The following is a 24903-nucleotide window of genomic DNA, read 5'->3' as shown; positions in this document are numbered from 1 at the left end:
AGTAGTATCTCTACTTGGTGCGGGAGTTTTGGCTAATATGAGGTGGAAGCAATCATCACATGCTAAGGGATCTCTAATCATATAACATTGTTCAGAGCCAAGCAAACACAATTCATTACGTTGTCTTCCTTGTCCAACATCTACTTCTAGGCATGTAATAGTTTAGTCAGTGTTCACAATCATAGATGGTGTCAGAGATGATATATTTATATGTGAACCTCTCCTTCTTTATCACTTCCTATTAATTGCAACAATGACCAAGGTCTACGTTTACCTACCCTCAACAAGTTTCAATCCTCATTCTTTTTATATGTGAAGCCATCACTTCCCATAAGATCATTACATGATCTTTCATGCTTTTGTTCTATTCTCACTCTTTTGATCATGGCAAGAGGCAAAGCCCTTCAACTAAGACACTCTTTATTATATGGCTCACGAGCAATAATACATCGGGGGTGACACAGAGCAAACTCAAGACTAAAACACTAAGACTTTTAAACTACTAGAGAAAAAGAAAAACTGAAAAGGAAAACTAAAACAAAGGTAAAGGCAAAAGATGTGATGGTGATACGATACCGGGGCAACTCCCCCAAGTTTGGCAAAAGCCAAGGGGATTGCCCATACCAATGCTCAGTTGTCTTCCTTTGGTGATGATGGTGGTGGAGTTGTTGAAGAGGTCTTGATCTTGTTTAATTTCCACCTGAGCATAAAATTCTTCTCCCTCAGATCATCATTTTCCTCTTCAAGCTTCAACACCCTTTGGCATAATTCCTGCTTACTCCTGCAAGAAACGAGAAGGGATAAACAAGGTCTTAGGCTTCTTCCTTGAGTCAGGGAGGCTCGACTTCTTGAACTCCACATGTGTGTGTCCAGGTTGAGGTAGAGGAGCCTCCTCTTCATCGGAACTTGTTTGTTCCTTCCCCTTGGGATCATAGTCTTCTTCCTCATCAGTGGTCCAGCCATATGGATCAAAGTCCCCATAGACCTTGGGGTTAGCAAGGTAATCAACCACATAGCTCTCCCCCTCTGAATCCTGAGAAGACATCTTGACCTAGATCTGCGGCAGAAAACAGGCTCGAAATGAAAAACAGAGGAAATCTGCGTGATGCACGGGTCACACCAAACGGAAGTATATATAATGATTTTTTCCAGACCAGAAGGAGTACCCTCCACGAAAACAGAGTCCGGGAGGCGCACGAGGTGGCCACAAGCCCTCACGGCGCGACCAGGGGGTGGGCCCGTGCCGTGCAGGCTTGTCGCCTCCTCGCGCACTTTCCGGACTACTTCCAGTTTTTGTATTTTTTCAAATATTCCAAAATGAAGAAAATTTCCTACTAGAAAAGTTTTGGACTCTGATTTCTTACCGAATCACATACCTCTTCGTTTTCGGAGTCTGAAACAGGCTGATAAATATCCCTTAGGTATTCTTCCGGAGTTATGGTATTGATGATATTGCTTTGAACATTTATGGGAGTACGTGAGATATAATGCTTGATTCTCTGCCCATTTACCACTCTCGGACAATTACCTTCCATGTTGTTGATCTTGATAGCACCGGAACGATATACTTCCTCAACAACATAGGGACCTTCCCATTTAGAGAGAAGCTTGCCTGCAAAGAATCTTAAACGAGAGTTATATAGCAAGACATAATCACCTACATTGAACTCACGCTTTTGTATCCTCTTATCATGCCACCTCTTAACCTTCTCTTTGAACAACTTGGCATTCTCATATGCCTGAGTTCTCCACTCATCAAGCGAGCTAATATCAAATAACCTCTTCTCACCGGCAAGTTTGAAATCAAAGTTGAGCTCTTTGATTGCCCAATAAGCTTTATGCTCTAGCTCAAGAGGTAAGTAACATGCTTTCCCATACACCATTTTGTACGGAGACATGCCCATGGGATTCTTATAGGCAGTTCTATAAGCCCACAATGAATCATCGGGCTTCTTAGACCAATTCTTTCTAGACCTGTTGACAGTCTTTTGCAGAATCCGTTTGATCTCTCTATTACTTAGCTCCACTTGACCACTGGACTGAGGGTGATAGGGAGACGCAATTCTATGGTTGACATCGTACTTAGCAAGAATTTTACTGAAAGCACCATGAATAAAGTGTGAACCACCGTCGGTCATTAGATATCTAGGGACTCCAAATCTAGGGAAGATAACTTCTTTCAGCATCTTGATAGAGGTGTTGTGATCAGCACTACTAGTGGGGATAGCTTCTACCCACTTAGTAACATAATCAACAACAAGTAAGATGTGAGTATACCCATTGGATTTCGGGAAAAGTCCCTGCTGCGGCAACAAAAGTCCTTCCCTCGCGCTTAGGAATTCTTCTTGTTACTTCTCTGATTTGCGTTGGTTTTTCCCTCGAAGAGGGAAGGGTGATGCAGCACAGGAGCAGTAAGTATTACCCTCAGTTTGAGAACCAAGGTATCAATCTAGAAGGAGGGCCTCGTCAAGTCCAAATTACCTGCACAAACACAAACAAGCTTGCACCCAACGCTTCAAAGGGGTTGTCAATCCCTTCAAGATTGTTTGCAAAGTGAGATCTGAAGGCGGAAAGTGCAATGAAGTAAAAAAGTGTAAGGCTGAAAAAATGGTGTGGAGTAGACCCTGGGTGCCATAATGTTCACTAGAGGCTTCTCTCAAAATAGCAAGTATTATGGTGGGTGTACAAATTACTGTCGAGCAATTGATAGAACCGTGGAAAGTCATGAAGATATCTAAGGCAATGATCTAGCATATAGACATCACGTCCGATACAAGTAGACCGATACTTTCTGCATCTACTAATATTACTCCACACATCGACCGCTATCCAGCATGCATCTAGTGTATTGAGTTCATGACGAACAGAGTAACGCTTTAAGCAAGATGACATGATGTAGAGGGATAATATCAAACCAATGATGAAAATCCCATCTCTTTACCCTTGATGGCAACAACATGATATGTGCCTCGCTACCCCTTCTGTCACTGGGTGAGGTCATCGCACGGTATGAACCCAAAACCAAGCACTTCTCCCATTGCAAGAATCATAGATCTAGTTGGCTAAACAAAACCCACAACTCGTAGAGAATTACAAGGATATGAAATCATGCATAAGAGAGATCAGAAGAAATCAAATAAGATTCATAGATAATCTGATCATAAATCCACAATTCATCGGATCTCGACAAACACACCGCAAAAGAAGATTACATCGGATAGATCTCCATGAAGATCATGGAGAACTTTGTATTAAAGATCCAAGAGAGAGAAGAAGCCATCTAGTTACTAGCTATGGACTCGTAGGTCTATGGTGAACTACTCGCGCATCATCGGAGAGGTCATGGTGTTGATGAAGAAGCCCTCCGTATCCGAATCCCCCCTCCGGCAGGGCATCAGGACGTGCCCCAGATGGGATCTTGCGGAGACACTTGCGGCGGCGGACAAGTAATTGCGATCGTTTCTTGATTTTTTTGGGAATATTTGGGAATATATAGGTGCAAGATCTAGGTCATGACACCTCCAGGGGGCCCACAAGCCTGCATGGCGCCACCCCTGGCTGCGGGGTGGGGGCTTGTGGGGCCCCTGGGGCTCTTCTGGCTTGGCTCCCAAGTCCTCCGATCTTCTTCCGTTCCAGAAAAAATCTTTTCGGGGATTTTCTTCCGTTTGGACTCCGTTTCAAAATCTCCTCTGAAGGGGGTCAAAAACATGGAAAAAACAGGAACTGGCACTTGGCACTGAGTTAATAAGTTAGTCCCAGAAAATAAATAAAAGGCATGCAAAACATCCAAAGTTTGACAAGATAATAGCATGAAACCATCGAAAATTATAGATACGTTGGAGACGTATCAAGCATCCCCAAGCTTAACTCCTGCTCGTCCTCGAGTAGGGAAGTGATAAAGAATGAATTTTTGATGTGGAATGCTACCTAGCATAGTTGTCCTTTGCAACTTCTTTCACGTGGCATGAATGTTCAGATCCGTACGATTCAAAACAATAGTTTGCTATTGACATGAAAACAGTAATACTTCAAGCAAACTAGCAAAGTAATCATGAACTTTCAAAATAACAAGGCCAAAGAAAGTTATCCCTACAAAATCATATAGTCTGGCTATGCTCCATCATCCTCACACAACTAATGTATATCATGCACAACCCCAGAATTGGCCAAGTAATTGTTTTCGCACTCTTACTTTCTCAAACTTTTTATAACTATCACGCAATACATGAGCGCGAGTCATGGATATAGCACTATAGGTGGAATAGAGTATGGTGGTGGTTGTGAGACAGAAAAGGAGGAGATGGTCACATTGACTCGGCGTATCAATAGGCTATGGAGATGCCCATTGATAGATATCAATGTGAATGAGTAGGGATTGCCATACAAGAGATGCACTAGAGCTATAAGTATGTGAAAGCTCAAAAGGGAAACTAGTGGGTGTGCATCCAACTTGCTTGCTCACGAAGACCTAGGGCAATTTTGAGGAAGCCCATCATTGGAATATACAAGCCAAGTTATATAAAAGATTCCCACTAGCATATGGTAGTGACAAAGAAAGAAGCTCTCAATTATGAAGAACATGGTGCTAACATGAAGCACAAGTGTGGAAAAAGATAGTAGCATTGTCCCTTCTCTCTTTTTCTCTCATTTCTTTTTTTTATTTGGGCTCTTAGGCCTCTTTTTTTCTCTTCTCACTTTTTTTGTTTTTGGGCTCTTTGGCCTCTTTTTTTTATTTTCTCACATGGGACAATGCTCTAATAATGATGATCATCGCACTTTTAGTTACTCAAAGCTCAAAGATCACAATGATGATGACTCCATAGGAAATGCCTCCGGCAGTGTACGAGGATGTGCAACGATCTAGTATGATCATGCAATGGCAATATGAGAGTGACGGCACAAGTCATGAGACGGAACAGTGGTAGTTGCATGGCAATATATCTTGGAATGGCTATGAAAATGCCATAGTAGGTAGTTATGGTGGCTGTTTTGACGAAGGAATTTGGTGGGTTTGTGCACCGGCAAGAATTGCACGGCACTAGAGAGGCTAGCAATGGTGGAAAGTGAAAGTGCATCTATACCATGGACTCAACATTAGTCATAAAGAACTCACATACTTGTTGCAAAAGTTTTTATTAGTAATTGAAACAAAGTGCTAAATGCATACTCCGAGGGGAAGGGTTGGTAGGTGTAAACCATCGCGCGATCCCGACCTCAACACAAAGGATGACAATCAATAGATCAATTATGCTCCGACTTCCTAACATAGCGGTTCACCATACGTGCATGCTACGGGAATTACTAACTCCAACACAAGTATCTCTAGATTCACAACACCCTACTAACATAACTTTTAATATTCCCGAATCCATGTCTCAAAACTAAATGAGAGGAATCGAAACTTTTCTTTCTACTCAATGCACATGAAGATGGAGGTTTTTGCATACTCTTTGGGTACCTAACACATGGGACTACTTTCATAGCATAAGCCAACTACCAAATCACGCACCGCCGTGCTCTAAAGATATAAGTGAAGCACAAGAGTAAAAGTATCTAGCTCAAAAGATATAAGTGAATCACTAGAGCAAAAGTATCTAGGTCAAAAGATATAAGTGAAGCACTAGAGCAAAAGAATCTACCTCAAAAGATATATGTGAACCACTATGAGCATTCTAGCAAAATCACGATGAGTGCATGTCTCTCTCTCTAAAAAAGGTGTGCAGCAAGGATGATTGTGACAAAAGAAAGACTCCTATGATACAAGACGCTCCAAGCAAAACACATATCATGTGGTGAATAAAAATATAGCTCCAAGTAATGTTACCGATGGATTGAAGACGAAAGAGGGGATGCCTTCCCGGGGCATCCCCAAGCATAGGCTTTTTGGTGTCCTTGAATTTGGCTTGGGATGCCTTGGGCATCCCCAAGCTTGAGCTCTTTCCACTCCTTATCTTTTCGTCCATGATAACGTCACCCAAAACTTGAAAACTTCACAACACAAAACTTAAACAGAAACTTGTGATAACATTAGTACAAGAAAACAAACTACCACTTCTTTTGGTACTGTAGAAAACTTGAATTCCATCTATGTTGATGATGGGCTACTGTATTCTCACTTTTCCATGGCTAGTGCCCCCGATACTAACCATAGTTTCATCAAAACAAGCAACCAACTCAACAAAAACAGAATCTGTCAAAAACAGACCAATCTGTAGCAATCTGTATACTTCGTATACTTCTGGTACCTCAAAAAATCTGAAAAATTACGAAGGTATGAGGAAAACGCATGTAAATCAGCAGCAAAAAGAATCACCTCAAAAGCTCTTTCTGAATAAAAACGAAAAATCATCTTGTGAGAGAAAAGTTTCTGTCTTTTTCCAGCAGGATCAAACAACCATTACCAAGACTAGTCATAAAGGTTTTTCTTGGCTCAAACACAAAAAGAAACACAAAAACACAATCACAATAGAATTATGAAAGTGTGGACGCAATAAAACAGAAATAAAAAGATAAATTCATTGGGTTGCCTCCCAACAAGCGCTATTGTTTAACGCCCTTAGCTAGGCATAGGAGCGATAGAATCACGTATCGTCGTCTTTGGTGCTCAAACCATAAGTAGCCCTCATCATGGATTCATAAGGCAATCTTATTTTATTTCTAGGAAAGTGTTCCATGAACTTCCTTAAAGGAAATTGAAATCTAATATTCCCTTCCTTCATATCGATGATAGCACCAATAGTCCTTAGGAAAGAACTACCAAGAATAATAGGGCATGTAGGATTGCAATCAATCTCAAGCACAATGAAATCCACGGGTACATAGTTCCTATTTGCAATAATAAGAACATCATTGATCCTTCCCATGGGTTTCTGGATAGTAGAATCAGCGAGATGCAAATTAAGAGAACACTCTTCAATCTCATTAAAACCCAAAATATCACATAAAGACTTTGGAATCGCAGAAACACTAGCACCCAAATCACACAAAGCATTGCACTCATAGTTTCTGATTTTGATTTTGATGGTAGGTTCCCACTCATCATGAAGCTTTCTAGGGATAGAGACTTCCAATTCAAGTTTCTCTTCGAGAGCTTTTATCATAGCTTCGACCATACGATCGGTAAAGGCTTTGTTTTGGCTATAAGCGTGTGGAGAGTTCAACATGGATTGCATCAAAGAAATGCATTCAATCAAGGAGCAACTATCATAATTGAATTCCTTGGAATCCACGGTATTAATTTCATTACTACTCAAAGTTTTAACATCTTCTACTCCACTTTTAATGCTTTTAGCATCAAGATAGATGGACTCTGAATCATTGGGGCACTTTTCAACCAAAGTGGATTCATATCCACACCCATAATTATTAGATTTGACACAAGAAAACAAAGATTCAATGGGAGTCACACCAAGCACTTTAAGATCTTTGCGATTCTCATCACGAGAACACGCCTTTTTAAGCCATTCATGTCTAGCATGAATTTGGGTGGTTCTTTCTTGGCTCTCAATCATGGAAACACGCATAGCTTTCAAAGTTTCATCCATGTTGATTTTGGGAGGAGCACATCTAACTTTCAAAGCATCAACATCACAATAAATCCTATCAACGCTCTTAGCCAAATCGTTAATTTTGAGTAGTTTTTCCTCTATGGACGCATTGAAAATCTTTTGAGAGTTGATGAACTCTTTGATATTACTCTCTTGATCACAGGGTAATCTATTTTAATTTCCATGGGTATTGTTGTAGGAGTTGCCAAAGTTATTAGAGGAGTTACTAGGAAAATGCCTAGGAACATAGTTTCCTCTAAAAGCGTTGTTGTTGCCAAAGTTATTCCTACCAACAAAATTAACGTCCAAGCTAGCGTTGCTACTCTCAATCAAAGAAGACAAAGGCATATCATTAGGATCCAAAGGAGCACTTCTACTAGCAACCAAATTCATTAACTCATCCATCTTAGCACTCATCGAGTTAATTTCTTCTATAGCGTGTACCTTCTTACTAGTAGGTGAGCTTTCAGTGTGCCACTGAGAGTAGTTTGTCATGATGTTGTCTAAGAGCTTTGTGGCTTCTCCTAACGTGATTTCCATGAACATTTCACCTGAGGCTGAGTCCAAGATATTTCTAGAAGAAAAATTCAAGCTAGCGTAAAAGATTTCAATAATCATCCAAAGACTCAAGCCATGAGCGGGACAATTTCTAAACATTAATTTCATTCTCTCCCAAGCTTGTGCAACATGTTCATGATCAAGTTGCTTGAAATTCATGATATCATTACGGAGAGAGATGATCGTAGCCGGCGGAAAATACTTGGATATATAAGCATCTTTGCACTTATCCCAAGAATCGATACTATTTTTGGGCAAAAGAAGAAAACCAAGTTTTTGCGCAATCTCGCAACGAGAAAGGAAAAAAGCTTCAATTTAATCACGTCATTATCCACATCTTTTTTCTTCTGCATATCGCAAAGCTCATTGAAGGTATTGAGATGGGATGCGGCATCTTCAGTAGGAAGGCCAGAGAATTGCTCTTTCATAACAAGATTCAGCAAAGCGGCATTGATTTCGTATGACTCCGCACTAGTGGCGAGAGCAGTCGGAGTACTAATAAAATCATTATTATTAGTATTCGAGAAGTCACAAAGCTTGGTGTTTTCGTTCATGGTGACTTCAGCAAGCAAGCAAGCACACAAGCAAACAAAAAGCACGCGAGAAAAAGGGCGAACAAAAAAGGCGAACGAAAAAGGCAAATTGGTGAAGTGGGGGAGAGGAAAACGAGAGGCAACTGGCAAACATAGTAAATGCAAGAGATGAGTTTGCGACACTTACTTGGATGAGTTCTTGACTTGATCTCCCTCCCTGGCAACGGCGCCAGAAATTCTTCTGCTGCGGCAACCAAAGTCCTTCCCTAGCGCTTAGGAATTCTTCTTGTTACTTCTCTGATTTGCGTTGGTTTTTCCCTTGAAGAGGAAAGGGTGATGCAGCACAGGAGCAGTAAGTATTTCCCTCAGTTTGAGAACCAAGGTATCAATCCAGAAGGAGGGCCTCATCAAGTCCAAAGTACCTGCACAAACACAAACAAGCTTGCAATTAACGCTTCAAAGGGGTTGTCAATCCCTTCAAGATTGTTTGCAATGTGAGATCTGAAGGCGCAAAGTGCAACGAAGTAAAAAGTGTAAGGCTGAAAATATGGTGTGGAGTAGACCCTGGGGGCCATAGTGTTCACTAGAGGCTTCTCTCAAAATAGCAAGTATTACGGTGGGTGAACAAATTACTGTCGAGCAATTGATAGAACCTCGCAAAGTCATGACGATATCTAAGGCAATGATCTGGCATATAGGCATCACGTCCGAGAGAAGTAGACCGATACTTTCTGCATCTACTACTACTACTCCACACATCGACCGCTATCCAGCATGCAGCTAGTGTATTGAGTTCATGACGAACAGAGTAACGCTTTAAGCAAGATGACATGATGTAGAGGGATAATCTAAAACCAATGATGAAAACCCCATCTTTTTACCCTTGATGGTAACAACACGATACGTGCCTCGCTACCCCTTCTGTCACTGGGTGAGGTCACCGCACGGTATGAACCCAAAACCAAGCACTTCTCCCATTGCAAGAATCATAGATCTAGTTGGCCAAACAAAACCCACAACTCGAAGAGAATTACAAGGATATGAAATCATGCATAAGAGAGATCAGAAGAAACTCAAATAAGATTCATAGATTATCTGATCATAAATCCACAATTCGTCGGATCTCGACAAACACGCCGCAAAAGAAGATTACATCGGATAGATCTCCATGAAGATCATGGAGAACTTTGTATTGAATATCCAAGAGAGAGAAGAAGCCATCTAGTTACTAGCTACGGACCCGTATGTCTATGGTGAACTACTCACGCATCCTCGAAGATGTCATGGTGTTGATGAAAAAGCCCTCCGCATCTGAATCCCCCCCTCCGGCAGGGCACCAGGACGTGCCCTAGATGGGATCTTGCGGAGACAGAAGCTTGTGGCGATGGAAAAGTAATTGCGATCGTCTCTTGATTTTTTTGGGAATATTTGGGAATATATAGGCGCAAGATCTAGGTCAGGAGACCTCCTGGGGGCCCACAAGCCTGCATGGCGAGGCCCCCTGGCCACGGGGTGGGGGCTTGTGGGGCCCCTGGGGCTCTTCTGGCTTGGCTCCCAAGTGCTCCGATCTTCTTCCGTTCCAGAAAAAATCTTTTCGGGGATTTTCTTCCGGTTGGACGCCGTTTCAAAACTCCTCTGAAAGGGGTCAAAAACATGGAAAAAACAGGAACTGGCACTTGGCACTGAGTTAATAAGTTAGTCCCAGAAAATAAATAAAAGGCATGCAAAACATCCAAAGTTTGACAAGATAATAGCATGAAACCATAAAAAATTATAGATACGTTGGAGACGTATCAGTCCCATATAATCAAAGCCCCGAACATCAAATGGTTCAGTGACAAGTGAATAGTTCATAGCCATTTCCTGACTTTTGCTAATATTACCTATTCTTTGACATTCGTCACAAGACGAGACAAACTTGCGGGCATCCTTGAAGAGAGTGGGCCAATAGAAACCTGATTGCAATACCTTGTGTGCAGTTTTATCTCAAGCATGATGTCCTCCGTAGGCCTTAGAGTGACACTTCTGTAGGATCTGTCCCTGTTCATGTTCAGGTACACAACGTCTAATAACACCATCTACTCCTTCCTTATAAAGGTGAGGATCATCCCAATAGTAGTGTCTCAAGTCAAAGAAGAATTTCTTCTTTTGCTGGTACGTGAAACTAGGTGGTATGTATTTAGCAACGATATAGTTTTCATAATCAGCATAACACGGTGCACTATGTGAAGCATTGATGACATTCAGTTGCTCATCAGGAAAGTTATCATCAATAGGTTGTGGGTCATCAAGAACGTTCTCCAACCTAGACAAGTTATCTGCTACTGGGTTATCACCACCCTTTCTATCGACAACGTGCAAATCAAATTCTTGTAGCAAGATGACCCATCTGATAAGTCTAGGTTTAGCGTCTTTTTTCTCCATAAGGTACTTAATAGCAGCATGATCAGTGTGAATAGTGAGTTTGGAATCAACTATGTAAGACCTGAACTTTTCACATGCAAACACAACTGCTAAAAATTCCTTTTCCGTAGTGGCATAGTTTCTCTGGGCACTGTCTAGAGTTTTACTAGCGTAGTGAATAACATTCAACTTCTTATCAACTCTTTGCCCTAGGACAACACGAACAGCATAATCACTAGCGTCACACATTATCTCAAAAGGCAAGTTCCAATCATGTGGTTGAACAATAGTGCAGTTATCAAAGCCCTCTTACGTATTTCGAAGGCTTCCTCACAATCATCGCAAAGACAAAAGGAATATCCTTTTGCAAGAGATTGGTAAGAGGCCTAGAAATCTTAGAGAAGTCTTTGATGAACGTACAGAAACCAGCATGACCAAGCAAACTTCTTATACCTTTGATATCTGTGGGGTATGGCATTTTCTCGATTGCATCAACGTTAGCCTTATCGACTTCAATACCTCTTTCAGAAATTTTATGTCTTAAGAAATTTTATCGACTTCAATTGCATCTGTGTGTGTTTCGACAGCCTTTCTAGCATTTGGTCGATAAAAGGCAAAGGGTAATGATCTTTCCTAGTGGCTTTATTCAATTTCCTAAAATCGATCACCATCCTATAGCCAGTAATAATCCTCTGTGGGATCAATTCATCCTTATCATTAGGGACAACGGTAAAGCCTCCCTTCTTAGGGACGCAATGCACCGGACTCACCCAATCGCTATGAGCAATAGGATAGATGATACCTGCTTCCAAGAGCTTTAGTATTTCTTTTTTTACTACCTCTTTAATATTAGGATTCAATCTCCTTTGATGATCAGCAACTGGTTTGAAATCAGGATCAGTTTTAATCTTGTGCGCCCATAGAGTAGGACTGATGACCTTAAGATCATCAAGAGTATATCCAATAGCAACACGGTGCTTCCTCAGAGTCTTTAGTAACTTCTTTTTTCATGCTCTGAGAGGCTAGCACTAATAATAACAGGATATATCTCCTTTTCATCAAGGTAGGCATACTTAAGGGTATCAGGCAACTGTTTAAGCTCGAACACAGGATCACCCTTTGGTGGGGGTGGATCCCCCAAGTAGTTCGACAGGCAAGTTATTCTTAAGGATAGGATATTGTTCTAAGACAACTCATATATCTCATCCCTTTCATCCATATGCATATCATTTTCATGCTCAAGCAAGTATTGCTCTAAGGGATCAGTAGGAGGCACGTCAATAAAGGCTAAGGCAATAGTTTCATCCCTACTAGGCAACTCCTTTTCATGACGTTGTCTGCCAAACTTAGAGAAATTGAACTCATGTGACACACCTTCAAAGCCATCAGTGACAGTTTGCTTCTCACAATCAATATGAGCATTGACAGTATTGAGAAAGGGTCTACCAAATATGATGGGACCAAAGCTATCTTGTGCAGTAGCAAGAACGAGGAAATCAGCAGGATACTTCGTTTTACCACACAAGACTTCAACATCCCTAACAATTCCCACAGGGCACATAGTATCTCTATTGGCAAGCTGAATAGTGACATCTATAGGTTCTATCTCAACAGGTGCAATCTCATCTTTGATTTCATCATATAAGGATTGAGGTATTGCACTAACACTAGCACCCACTTCACATAAACCATGATAACAATGATCTCCCATCTTAACACAAACCACATGCATGCCAACAACATGCCTATGTTTGTCTCTAGCGTGAGGTTTATCAATTCTAGCAAAATCTTCACATAAGTGAATATTATGTCCCTCAACTTCTTCAGACAGAAGATCTTTGATAATAGCAATGCTAGGTTCAACTCTAATTTGATCAGGGGGTGTAGGTGTTCTAATATAGCCTCTACGTATCACAGTTGAAGCTTTAGAACGATCCTTTATCCTAACAGGGAAAGGTGGTTTCTCAATGTAAGCACTGGGAACAATAGGATCATTATAGGCAATGACTTTCTCTTCGACTGCAGTGGGTTTAACTACATTGACTTATAAAGGAGGATGATATTTAAACCACTTCTCTTTGGGGAGATCAATATGAGCAGAAAAAGATTCACACAATGAAACTACTATCTCAGAGTCAAGTCCATACTTAGCGCTAAAATCACTAAAGGTATTTGTCTCAACAAAAGATTTAACGCAATCAAACGTGAAATTCATACCTGACTCCTTACCTTATTCAAGCTCCCAATCTTCAGAGTTGCGCTTAATTCTGTCCAATAAATTCCATTTGAAGTCAATATCTCTCTTCATAAAAGAACCGGTACAAGAAGTGTCAAGCATGGTGCGGTCATCATGAGAAAGCCGAGCATAGAAGTTCTGAATGATAATTTCTCTCGAGAGCTCATGATTGGGGCATGAATATAACATTGATTTAAGCCTCCCCCAAGCTTGAGCAATGCTTTCTCTGTCACGAGGCCAAAAATTGTAAATCTAATTCCGATCACGATGTACTAAATGCATAGGATAAAACTTTTGATGAAATTCCAATTTCAACTGATTGTAGTCCCATGGCCTATACCATGTCAACGTCTTATCCTTCAAAGATAAAGGAAAGACCTTCTTCTTGACCTCATCCTCGGGCACACCCGCAAGCTTAAATAAACCACAAACTTCATCTACATAGACCAGATGCAAGTAGGGATGTGATGTTCCATCTCCTGTAAAAGGATTAGCCAGCTGTTTCTCAAGCATACCCGAAGGAAATTCAAAGCAAATATTTTAAGTAGGTGCAGCGGGTTGAGTAGAAACCATTCGTGCTTCCGTTCAAGGTGAAGATACCCCGAACAAGCCCCCCAAAGGATTAGTATCCATAGTGACAAGTGACAATAAATTTCAGCACACTATATGAATGTTTCCTTACCAAGTTCCACTTACCAAAGGCGCTTCACTCCCCGACAATGGCGCCAGAAAAGAGTCTTGATGACCCACAACTATAGGGGATCAATCATAGTCCTTTCGATAAGTAAGAGTGTCGAGCCCAACGAGGAGCAGAAGGATATATGACAAGTGGTTTTCAGCAAGGAAATATCAGCAAGCACTGAAATTATCGGTAACAAGTGATTGTGTGGTGAGATGATTCGTAGCAAGCAACAAGTAACAAAAGTAGCAACGGTGCAGCAAAGTGGCCCAATCCCTTTTGTAGCAAGGGACAAGCCTGGAAAAAGTCTTATAGGAGGAAAAATGCTCCCGAGGATACACGGGAATTTCTGTCATGCTAGTTTCATCATGTTCATATGATTCGCATTCGTTACTTTGATAGTTTGATATGTGGGTGGACCGGTGCTTGGGTACTGCCCTTACTTGGACAAGCATCCCACTTATGATTAACCCCTCTCGCAAGCATCCGCAACTACGAAAGAAGAATTAAGACAAAGTCTAACCATAGCATTAAACTAGTGGATCCAAATCAGCCCCTTACGAAGCAACACATAAACTAGGGTTTAAGCTTCTGTCACTCTAGCAACCTATCATCTACTTACTACTTCCCAATGCCTTCCTATAGGCCCAAATAATGGTGAAGTGTTATGTAGTCGACGTTCACATAATACCACTAGAGGAAAAACAACATACAACATATCAAAATACCGAACGAATACCAAATTCACATGACTATTATTAGCATGACTTATCCCATGTCCTCAGGAACAAAAGTAACTACTCACAAAGCATAATCATACTCATGATCAAAGAGGTAATGAGTAGCATAAAGGATCTGAACGTAAACTCTTCCACCAAAGAGTAATCAACACTACTAGCAACCTTACAAGTACCAATCGGAGTCGCGAGACGGAGATTGGTTACAAGTGACGAACTAGGGTTTTGAGATGAGATGGTGCTGATGAAGATGTTGATGGCGACGAGTCCCCTCCGATGAGAGGAGTGTTGGTGATGATGATGGTAATGATTTCCCCCTCCGGGAGGGAAGTTTCCCCGGCAGGATCGTCGTGCCAGAGCTCTAGATTGGTTCTGCCCCAGTTCCGCCTCGTGGCGGCGGCGAAACCACGAAAAAGCTCCTCCCTCAGACCCTCCATATAGAAAAAGAGGGGGGGCAGTGGGTCAGTGGGTTGCCCACAAGCCCCCATGGAGCGGCCTGGGGGGTGGCCGCGCCGTGCAGGCTTGTGGGCACCCCCTGGTGCCACTGTGGCACTTCTTCGGCCCAGTATTTTTGATAAATTGGGGGAAAAATCCCCGTTGATTTTCACAGCGTTTGGAGATGCGCAGAATAGGTATCTCAACTTTGCTCCACTTTCAGGCCAGAATTCCAGTTGCCGGTATTCTCCCTCTTCATTTAAACCTTGCAAAATAAGAGAGAAAAGACATAAGAATAGTACCGTGAAGTGAAATAACAGCCAAAGAAGAGATAAATATCAACATGAAAACATGATGCAAAATGGACGTATCATCGGGCACAGGAGGACGAGCAGGAGCGCTCGACCGTGCCCCGTTTACTAGGCCCGGGAAGTTCCCGCGGCCCAGGAGCTCCTCCCGTCGGTCGGCCCGCTTCGCCCTCGGCCCAGCAGCCGTCCACCTCTGCCTCTGCCCCCCCCCCCCCCCCCCCCCGCAGTTCCCCTATTTGGCGCATGAGCGTTCCGTAGTAATCCCGCGCTCAGTAGATTAGGCCCATTTAGTTTTTTTTTTACAATTTACGAATTTATTTAATTTCAGAAAAACGTTAGGTTTTCAAACGCCCGTAGATTTTAATTCATGCGTCGGATTGCGACAAGTTGTATATGTAACTTGGCTAGAATTTCGCGTAGATTAATAATTTCCAACTTTCATGCATGACAAAAATACTTAAAAGTGTTGTTTGCATCGGTTTGTGTGTCGACGTGTCAAAAAACGGTTTAGGTCGTAGTTATTTAACCGTAGCTCCGTTGAAGATGAGCCATATATGTAACTGGACCAGAACGATGAGTAGAATCACGTGAACCACTTTGTTTTGCCATTTAACAAACATAAAATGTGATTAGGACAAATCTGGATAGAATTAGATTTAACACATGGGGTCGTTTTGGAGATGCTATATGTCGTTTCCGACCTCATTTAAAATGCCTAGATAGGTAGTTTAATTTGTGCCTCACCCCTCGCCATGCTAGCAACATTTATATTCCCGTGTTAATAATTGGGAGTGAACTAAATAATTAAAATTACAGTTTCGCCAATATGCAACTCGTTGCAAATTGAGCCCCACTTAATGTGTAGGGTTGCGTGATGTGAATTACCGTGCCATGCCTTGCGTATTTGAACTACTCATACATCATATTAGGGTGTGCATCATGTCGTGCATGTGTCGTGGTGAATATCGTGTTTTGATTTTGTTCCCGTTTTGCTTCGTCTCGATAGAGTCCGAACCGCTTCGGAGTGTGAGGGCCCGTTCGACTACGTCGGTTCGTCTGCCTCACGTAGTCGTTCTTCATTCAAGCAGGATCTCAGGTAAGATGATCATTTCCCCAAACATCATTACTATCATTGACATGCTATTTGTTTCGTTTCTATCGTTATGTCTCACTGTCTACCACCTATTAAATATTAGCCCCACAACATTGCCATGAAAACCTTCAACCTGATCACAACCTAGCAAACCATTTCTTGGCTATGTTACCACTTGCTTAACCATGTGTTAGCATTGATAGTTGTAGGTGCAGTTGCTTCCATGTGATAACATGAGTTCATTGTTATGTCACCCTATTAAATGCTATTTAACTTAATACACCTATATACTTGGTAAAAGGTGGAAGGCTTGGCTTTCTAGCCTGGTGTTTTGTTCCAACTTTGCCACCCTTAGTTTCGGCAATCGGTGTTATGTTCCATAAATGAGCGCTCCTAACATGCTTGGGGTTGTTATGGGGACCCCCTAGATTCTCGTTTTGGGATAAATCTCGCCTGGCACGGCCCAACATTGGTACTATTTGCTAATAACAAACTAAAATATGCATAGGGTTTGATCACCCTATGGATAATTAATCAACCCCCAGGATAGTGCTCCTCATGAGTGTTGGTCCACCCTCCTAGCAGTCGGCGGTGCCACCTTGGAGCAACTTGAGTCGTTTGGCTATCATTCACTATGCATAGATGGTTGTGTCCTGAAAACGAGATACGCGACTCCTAGTGAGATCCTCGACACATCGGGCGGCATTGCTGGACTTGTTTTTGTTACGCAATCCCGGGTCCGCTAACACCAGCGTTTCCGACCCACATGCGTCAACATGCCCAACCGGAGAGCAACACCGACTTATGACAGGCCTTGGGCCCTCTCCCCCCAAAAGACTAGCCTGTTAGGAGGGGACACCCTCACCCTTATAAGTCGTGTTATGTCTCCTCCCACAACCGATGTGGGACTAAACCCAAGAATTTCCCCCTCACACATCGGTCACCCATGGGCCCGCTAACACCGGCGTTCCAGCCCACCTACCATGACCGACCACTCGTGAGTTCACCGAGATTTATTCTGGGCACCTGGGCTCTGATACCACTTGTTACGCAATCCCGGGTCCGCTAACACCAGCGTTTCCGATCCACATGCATCAACAGGTCCAACCGGAGAGCAACACCGACTTATGACAGGCCTTGGGCCCTCTCCCCCCAAAAGACTAGCCTGTTAGGAGGGGACACCCTCACCCTTATAAATCGTGTTATGTCTCCTCCCACGACCGATGTGGGACTAAACCCAACAGTTTTACCTTTCTCGAGCGTCCCGTGCGAGGGATTCTGAGGATGGTTTGAGTTATATCGAGGTTGAGGTTTTCCAATAGGAACCCGAGGCGATCACGGGTTCCCCTGATCGAGGCCATTCCGTCGCAACGTGTGGTAGTTTGTGATGGACTAGTTGGAGCACCCTTGCAGGGCTAAATCTTTTGGAAAGCCGTGCCCGCGGTTATGTGGCAACATGGAAACATTTTTTAACATCCGGTTATAGATAACTTGAAGTAAGCTTAATTAAAATATGTCAACTGAGTGCGTAACCATGATTGTCTCTTTCGTGAGCTCCTGCTCCGATTGAGGACACGGTGGGGTTATGTCTGACGTAAGTAGGTGTTCAGGATCATTAATTTGATCATCACTAGTACACTTCCGCTATGTGTAGATCATCCCCCTCTTTTATTCTTGTACTAGTAAGTTAGCCACCTCAAATAAATGCTTAGTCGCTTGCTGCAGCCTCACCACTTAACCATACCTCACCCATTAAGCTTTGCTAGTCTTGATACCTTTGGAAATGAGATTGCTGAGTCCTCTATGGCTCACAGATTACTACAACACCAGTTGCAGGTACAGGTAAAGAGTTCATTTGTCGTGAGCTCACTAATTGTGCTATTTGTAGTTCTTCTTCTTCTTCTTCATCAATCTAGGATGGGTTACACGCCGGCAGCCTGGGATATCAAGGATGGACGTCGTTATTTTATCGTTTCTTTTCGTCCGTAGTCGGACCTTGCTCTTCTTAATGATGATTGTATGTATTGTACTGCTGTGACTCTGATGTAGCTTGTGGCGAGTGTAAGCCAACTCTTTATACTCATCTTTTCAGTACATGTAATTGTAACGATATCCATTCTTGTGAAACGACGAGATGTGTTTCTATCCCTGTCGAGGCCCTCACACCAAAATAAGGATAGGACCGCATCTTGGGCGTTACACTCCGCCACCCCCTTGTCGATTTCCTCCTGAAGCTTCACCTCCCGAGAGGCAAGGGATTCATCAGCGAGTGACACCTGGTGCTGCCTCACCTCCAAACGCTCCTGCTCCAGGCTTTGCTCCACCTCTACAAGAGCCAGCGAATCGACGGGCGCTCGGAAGCCCACGCTGGCAGGGAAGAACAAAGAAGACGGCCCCCCTAGGGTAGCCCTCATCCGAGCCTGCACTTCAAGATTGGCGTTGAGGACGCAAAGCTCCTTGTGGCGATCTTCGGAGGCCCTGCGCCGACAATCAGCCTCTTGAGCCTCGGAGAGAGCACGCTCACGGGCTTCCTTCGCCGCAGCAAGGGACCCCTGTGCCTCTGCGTGAGTGCACTAGCGCTGCAGGCGGCCAAGGTTCACGACAACTTCAAGCTGGCTCCACCCCGACGCAAGGTGTCGGCGCTCATCTTCCGTGCGGACTTCATTGCAGGCAAGCCCCGCTGCTAGACGCTGAAGCGCGTCCGCCACGGTGTGGAGCAAGTTCCACGGCGCGGCACACTAACCTTCAACAGGCTCCAGTGGCCAACGAGAGCTCTCGCTTTCTACATGGCGAGAGGGAGAGGCGCGAGAGGAGTCTCTTGGCACGAATCCATGCTCAGGGGATGGGGGTTCACGTGCACGTGCTCCATAGGAAGGAAGCGCCCCCTCAGGGCCCACATCACCAAGTAGAAGGGGTCCGGAAGGGGGTGCAGCACAACCCTAGGAGGGGCCGCAGGCAAGGGGAGTGGCGCAACTCTTGAGAACCGGAGGCCACGGGCGAGGAAGACTGTGCGAGGCTCGCGCGCGAGAGACTCGGGAGGTTGAGTCTCGCGGTGTGCGATGGAAGAAACCAATAGATGCTCGGTGACTTCAGGGGCGGGCGGCACCGACCCGCCACCCCTGTCGCGGGTGAGGAACCTGTAAAACAAAGGCTCACAAGGGAAGCACAAGGAGAAAGGATGAAGGAGGGTACGGGCGCTTACTCGTCTACGGTGACCCATTTCTTCTTCACCGGCGCCCATCGCGTCGAGGGGCGACCTCCTCTTCCAGCCGACACGGATGGCCTGGCGGGGAGATAGGCAGCCCACGGCTGATGCTCAAAGGCGTGGGCAGCGACTTCCACCATTGCTCGATCGTCACCACCCACCCCGGCGGCGGGAGGGGTGGCTCGACCAGAGTCTTCGTGGGCCCGAACCCCAAGGGTTAAGGCCCCTCGGAGGCATGCGTTCCCCCCATGGAGGAACACCCACTCATCGAAGAGCGGCACCTCCTCGATGAGAGCTTGAGGGGCCTTGAAGTTATACAATGGGAGGCCATTTTGGGGAAGCTCGTCAGGATCATCACTAGTCAACCGACGGAGCAACTCACGCAAGACGTCAGGGGAGTGAGGCAGGACCTGGATCCTTATTGGGTCATGAGGCCCCGTGTAGGCCCACATCGGACGGGAGTGGTGCTGGAGAGGAGCAATCCGCTGGCGGATAAACTCCCGCACCACCATCGATATCGTCACCCCCGCCCGCTTCAGCATCTCCAGCCGGGTCAGGACCTGCGTGAGCTCGGGGTCATTAAGCTCCTCGCGCATCCACCCCCGGTTTGGCGTCATGGGGGTCGACGGGGGCTGAAACAGGACTCCTGCCACTAAAACCCACTGCCACTAGAAACCCTCCTCTTCGGGAAGGAGCTCGGTGTCGAGGGCCCCCGAGACCGATGCGTCGACAATTTTCAAGGACGTGCACCCGGAGCACTACTCTTCGGAGACCAATTCAAGGGAGAAGAAGTGGGGAAGAAGAAGTGGCGAAGCAACGCCACGGAAGGGATAACGCCAAGAAAGGTCTCGCACAAGAACGCGAACGCCGAGAGGAGAACCAAAGAACTGGGGTCAAGGTGGAGCGCTTGGGTCTGGTAATGCGAAAGCACTGCGCTGAGGAAGCTCGAGAACGGCGGCAGTACACTGGAAAGGAGAGCGTAGATATGAAGGGGAACTGCGGGGCTCACTGTCTTGCCCCAAGGCCATGAACCTGGCCAAATCTTGGTGGCCCCCCACTCATTGGAGCCGGTCGCGACTACTAGTCGGACCTTCTCCAACCCCTCGAGGTTCACCACTGTTGACCGGCCCAACACGGGCGGAGGTGCCATCAAGGCGGTTGAACCCCGCGGGCCTCCGTTCTTTCCCACCTTCGGAGGCATGGCGATGAGAATGAGGCGGAAGAAACAACGCGACAATCGGGGGCTCGGAGGAGGGAATCGGGATCGCATAGGAGGAAGAACCGATGGCGAAATCGATGGGAGACGCAGGCGGCTCACGGATGCAGGTCAAGTAGCCCAGTGAGCCTTGCTGAGGCTGGTCCGGTGCGGATAAGTTGGGAGGACACACTCTCAGATCCTCTGTCTATAGGGCCTGGCCCACAGGCTATTAGGGCCCGCGGCGCTTCGGGCTGCCCCCAAGGCTTCGCCCAGAAGCCAGCTCGCATGCGCCTTGGGACTGGGGCTCCTGTCAGTGTTCTGGGAACGGGGGTGCCCAGACCTGCTTGTGTGCAGGCGAGGGTTGGCCCTCTTCATCGACCAGAACCAATAGGCCTGGCGCCACTCTAGGGAAGGTCCTCGTGAGGGACCAAGCCTCGCGAGGAGGAACATCATGAAGACCCGTATGGGGCCTCCTCAGGACCCCTCCGGAGTGGCGGATATCCGAGGCGAGGCCCAGCCTCGGGACTCAAGGGTGACGCAGAGGAAGGACTGGCGCACAACAGACAGCAGGACGAAGTAGTTTCCTCTTTAGTGCAAAGGGGGCAAGGACGTACCGGGGTTCCCAAGGCATCTTCCAAAGGTTTCCTTTCTGGTGCAACAAAGCCATCGCCGCCCGCCAGCACGACAGACGTCATCCCTGAACTCATCCCTACAGCGTAGGTAGCCACTTTGCAGGCGAAGTACAACGTTGAGCAGGGGAGCATGTTCCCGTGTCCCCCTTCAAAATTGGCCGTTGTGGGACCCCTTCCCGCCGAGACGACAAGGGAAGAGGACCAGGGCTGCCACTATATATAGAGGGTAGGCTACTTCATAGAGGGGGATCCGATTCATTCACTCGCCCACCGGCAACACAAGAAGGCCGCCTAACCTCCAGAGGCCTAAGAACTTTGTACTAGAACATCCACCAACCTCCACGAGAGGCAATCCACCAAAGCAGGAGTACGGTATTACACTTCGCAGCAGCCCGAACCTGGGTAAACTGTTGTGTTATGTGTCTCCCTCACCATTGAGTGAGTTTCCTACCATCCCAAGCGAGTAGCAAGCTAGATGAGGTGAGGTCGCAAGAGATCTTCGTACACGCCCCTGAGTTCGATTCTTTTGGGTTTTGCGGAGCCCGAAATCCGACGTAGACGTATGAAAAAAAATGAAAGACATGATTGTGAAAGAAAAAAATTTAACGGGTGACCAATCACTATCCGTGGACGCGTCCGATTGCGTTCGCGGGCCTTTGAGGGTTCGGATTTGCACGGTTCTAGATGCTTTAATTTAGGCTATTTGAAACTATTAAAATGATGTTATTTTTATCCGAACCAATATGATAGTTATCTTCACGTATCCGCATGGATTTGTATGTGGTTATTTTCAAGTCTTACACAAATTAAAGAGCGTACGACATCTGAAGACAATCGTCGAAAGACGATAGCACATAATATGTACAATTAGTTTGGATGAAGATCCAACAGTAAAATAAATATTTAGGTGTTTTATCCTTCTTACCTATTGCGGTCTTTTGTTTTATGATTTACTTTCTGCTTGTGTAACTGAGATGAGTTCCATAATATAACTATGTACATGGTTTGATTTAGAGGTTTGGGCATACTCCTTTTTTTGATTTTTTTAAAGACGATGTCTTATGCTCGTTACTGTAGGGGTTAGAGCATTTACAAGCGGATCTCTTAAATCCAACCCCTCAAACATCCACGGACTCGTTCAGACGCGTCTGCGGAGAATCACCGGCCACGTCTCAAATAATGCAGTCTACATCCGGATATTTCATATAGGATCCTCAAGTACAAACATGAAATATGCATGAAATAAAACCTACGTACTACGTACAACCTAGCTACTCCTCGTCAGAGATGTCGACGATCTCCGTGCCTTCCGATGGATAAATGGCCACCTACTGCAGCTCCACCCCCTCACACGCCTCCGGCTGCTCTGCTGTGGCGTACTCCGCCTCAGTGTCCACGCCCAGCTCGTCGAAGCTGGCGTCGGCCTCCGCCTGCCTTTGCCGGATGAGCCGGCGGTTGGCCTCCACCTCGGCCTCATCCCAGATGGAATCCAGGATGGCATGCTGCTCCACCATCTCCTTTTATTGGGCGATGGTGAACTCTGCCTCCGCCTCTGCCATGCTCAAGCCGAGAGCCTCCTCCTCCGGGTCATCCTCCTCCATTGCCTCCGGCTCCTCCTCCTTCTCTTGTTGCTCCTCCTCCTCCTCCTTCGTCTCCAGCGAGTCCGTAGAGAGACCCACAACAATGCGGGCGGCGCGGCGAGCCTTGATCTCCGCCTCGGTTTGAAGGTGCCTCTCCGTAGTGAGGTGTGCGTAGGTGTTCATGAGCCGGCTCACCATCCTGATGGAGAGGGAACTGCGAGAGGAAGCGGACGGGCTCGGGTGGCGGTGTAGAGTAGGAGGAGGCAGATGATCTAGGGCTAGGGGCACCGACCGGCTTAAATAGCCAACCCCGTCCTCGTGCGAGGAGTCGGAGCGGCGCCACGTGGCATCACACTGCGCCGACCGTCGAGGCGCCCGTTGGACCGTAGGGTTTCCCGGCGATCTGCGTGGGGCAAAGTCGTCAGGCCGATGTGGCGGGTGTGCCCGGCCTCCCCCATATCCGTCCCATATTTGGGCTGAAAGAGGGGGTATCAGTCAGCCCACGCATTTGAGGCCGGTTTGAGAGGCACGTGTGGGTCAAATTATGTGACAGGACAATAACCGGGCGGCGTGCCCGAACGTTTGAGGAGGGTTTGAGGGTTTGGCTATAGATGCTCTAAAAGGACTCCTCGTATTGATCGGATGGGCACGAAGACCACTAACCGGATAGAAAAGAAAAGAAAAAGTTGATCTAACTCGATTCCTCGTAGCCTCTTTAAATGCGTGGATGTCCGGCACCCTCATATATGGAATGAGTATGAGGTCCGCTCGGGTGTGTCCGATCAGTGGTCCTGCATCCGCCATATAAGATTTGGTCCACCTTTTCTTTTTATTTGTTCTTTCTTTCTTATTTCTTTCACTTTATCTTCATCAATCACATGCATGTGACCGGGTGTATAAAAAAGACATGATTGTGAAAGTAAAAGTTTTGAAGAATGTTCGGTTAGTGTCCATAGACGCGTCCGATCGCTTTCGAAGGCGTTTGAGAGCCAGATTTGCCGGTTGTAGATGCTTTAATTTAGGCTATTTAGAACTTTTAAATGATGTTATTTTAACCTAACCAATATCAATAGTTATCTTTAGCCATCCATGAATTCGTATGTGGTTATTTTTCAGTCTTATAGAAATTAGAGAGCGTATGGGATTTGAAGGCAATCTTTGAAAGACGGTAGCACGTAACATGTGCAACTAGTTTGGATGATGATTCAATAATAAAACAAATATTTAGGCATTTTTCCTTTTTGTCGGTTGCGGTCTTTTATTTTATGATTTACTTTTTTCTTGTGTAAGGGAGATGAGTTGCATAATATAACTAGGTGTATTGGTCGATTGAGAGGTCTGGGAATAATCCTTTTTTTCTTTTTCTTTAAAATATGATGTCTTATGCTGGTCATTGTTGGGGTTACACCCGTCGTATCGTCATTTTTTGAACTTGACATAGGGGGGCGAAGGAGCCCCACTTCTCACCAACAAACAAAATGTATTTGACACGACACAACGAGTTTTCTTCATCTAGAATGTATATTTGGTGGCGTTAGCTGACCAACAAAACACGTGGATTGGTGCATTCTGAGTTGTTCAATGGATTGCTCTAAGAGACTAAGACTAGGGGGGCGGTCCTGCTTCAGTGCTCCCCCTAATCCTAATTTCCTCCCTAACCTAATTTTTGAGGGGTATTCTTGTCCATCGCAAGTTTATATTTTTTTCCGGCCCGTCGTAGCGCAGATCCAAGCCCTGTATAACCGTATCTAACCAGGCC

This window comes from Hordeum vulgare, chromosome 1H (genome assembly GCF_904849725.1).
Source record: "Hordeum vulgare subsp. vulgare chromosome 1H, MorexV3_pseudomolecules_assembly, whole genome shotgun sequence".
In the NCBI taxonomy this organism is placed as follows: Eukaryota; Viridiplantae; Streptophyta; class Magnoliopsida; order Poales; family Poaceae; genus Hordeum; species Hordeum vulgare.
Note: the sequence above shows the minus strand (reverse complement) of the source record.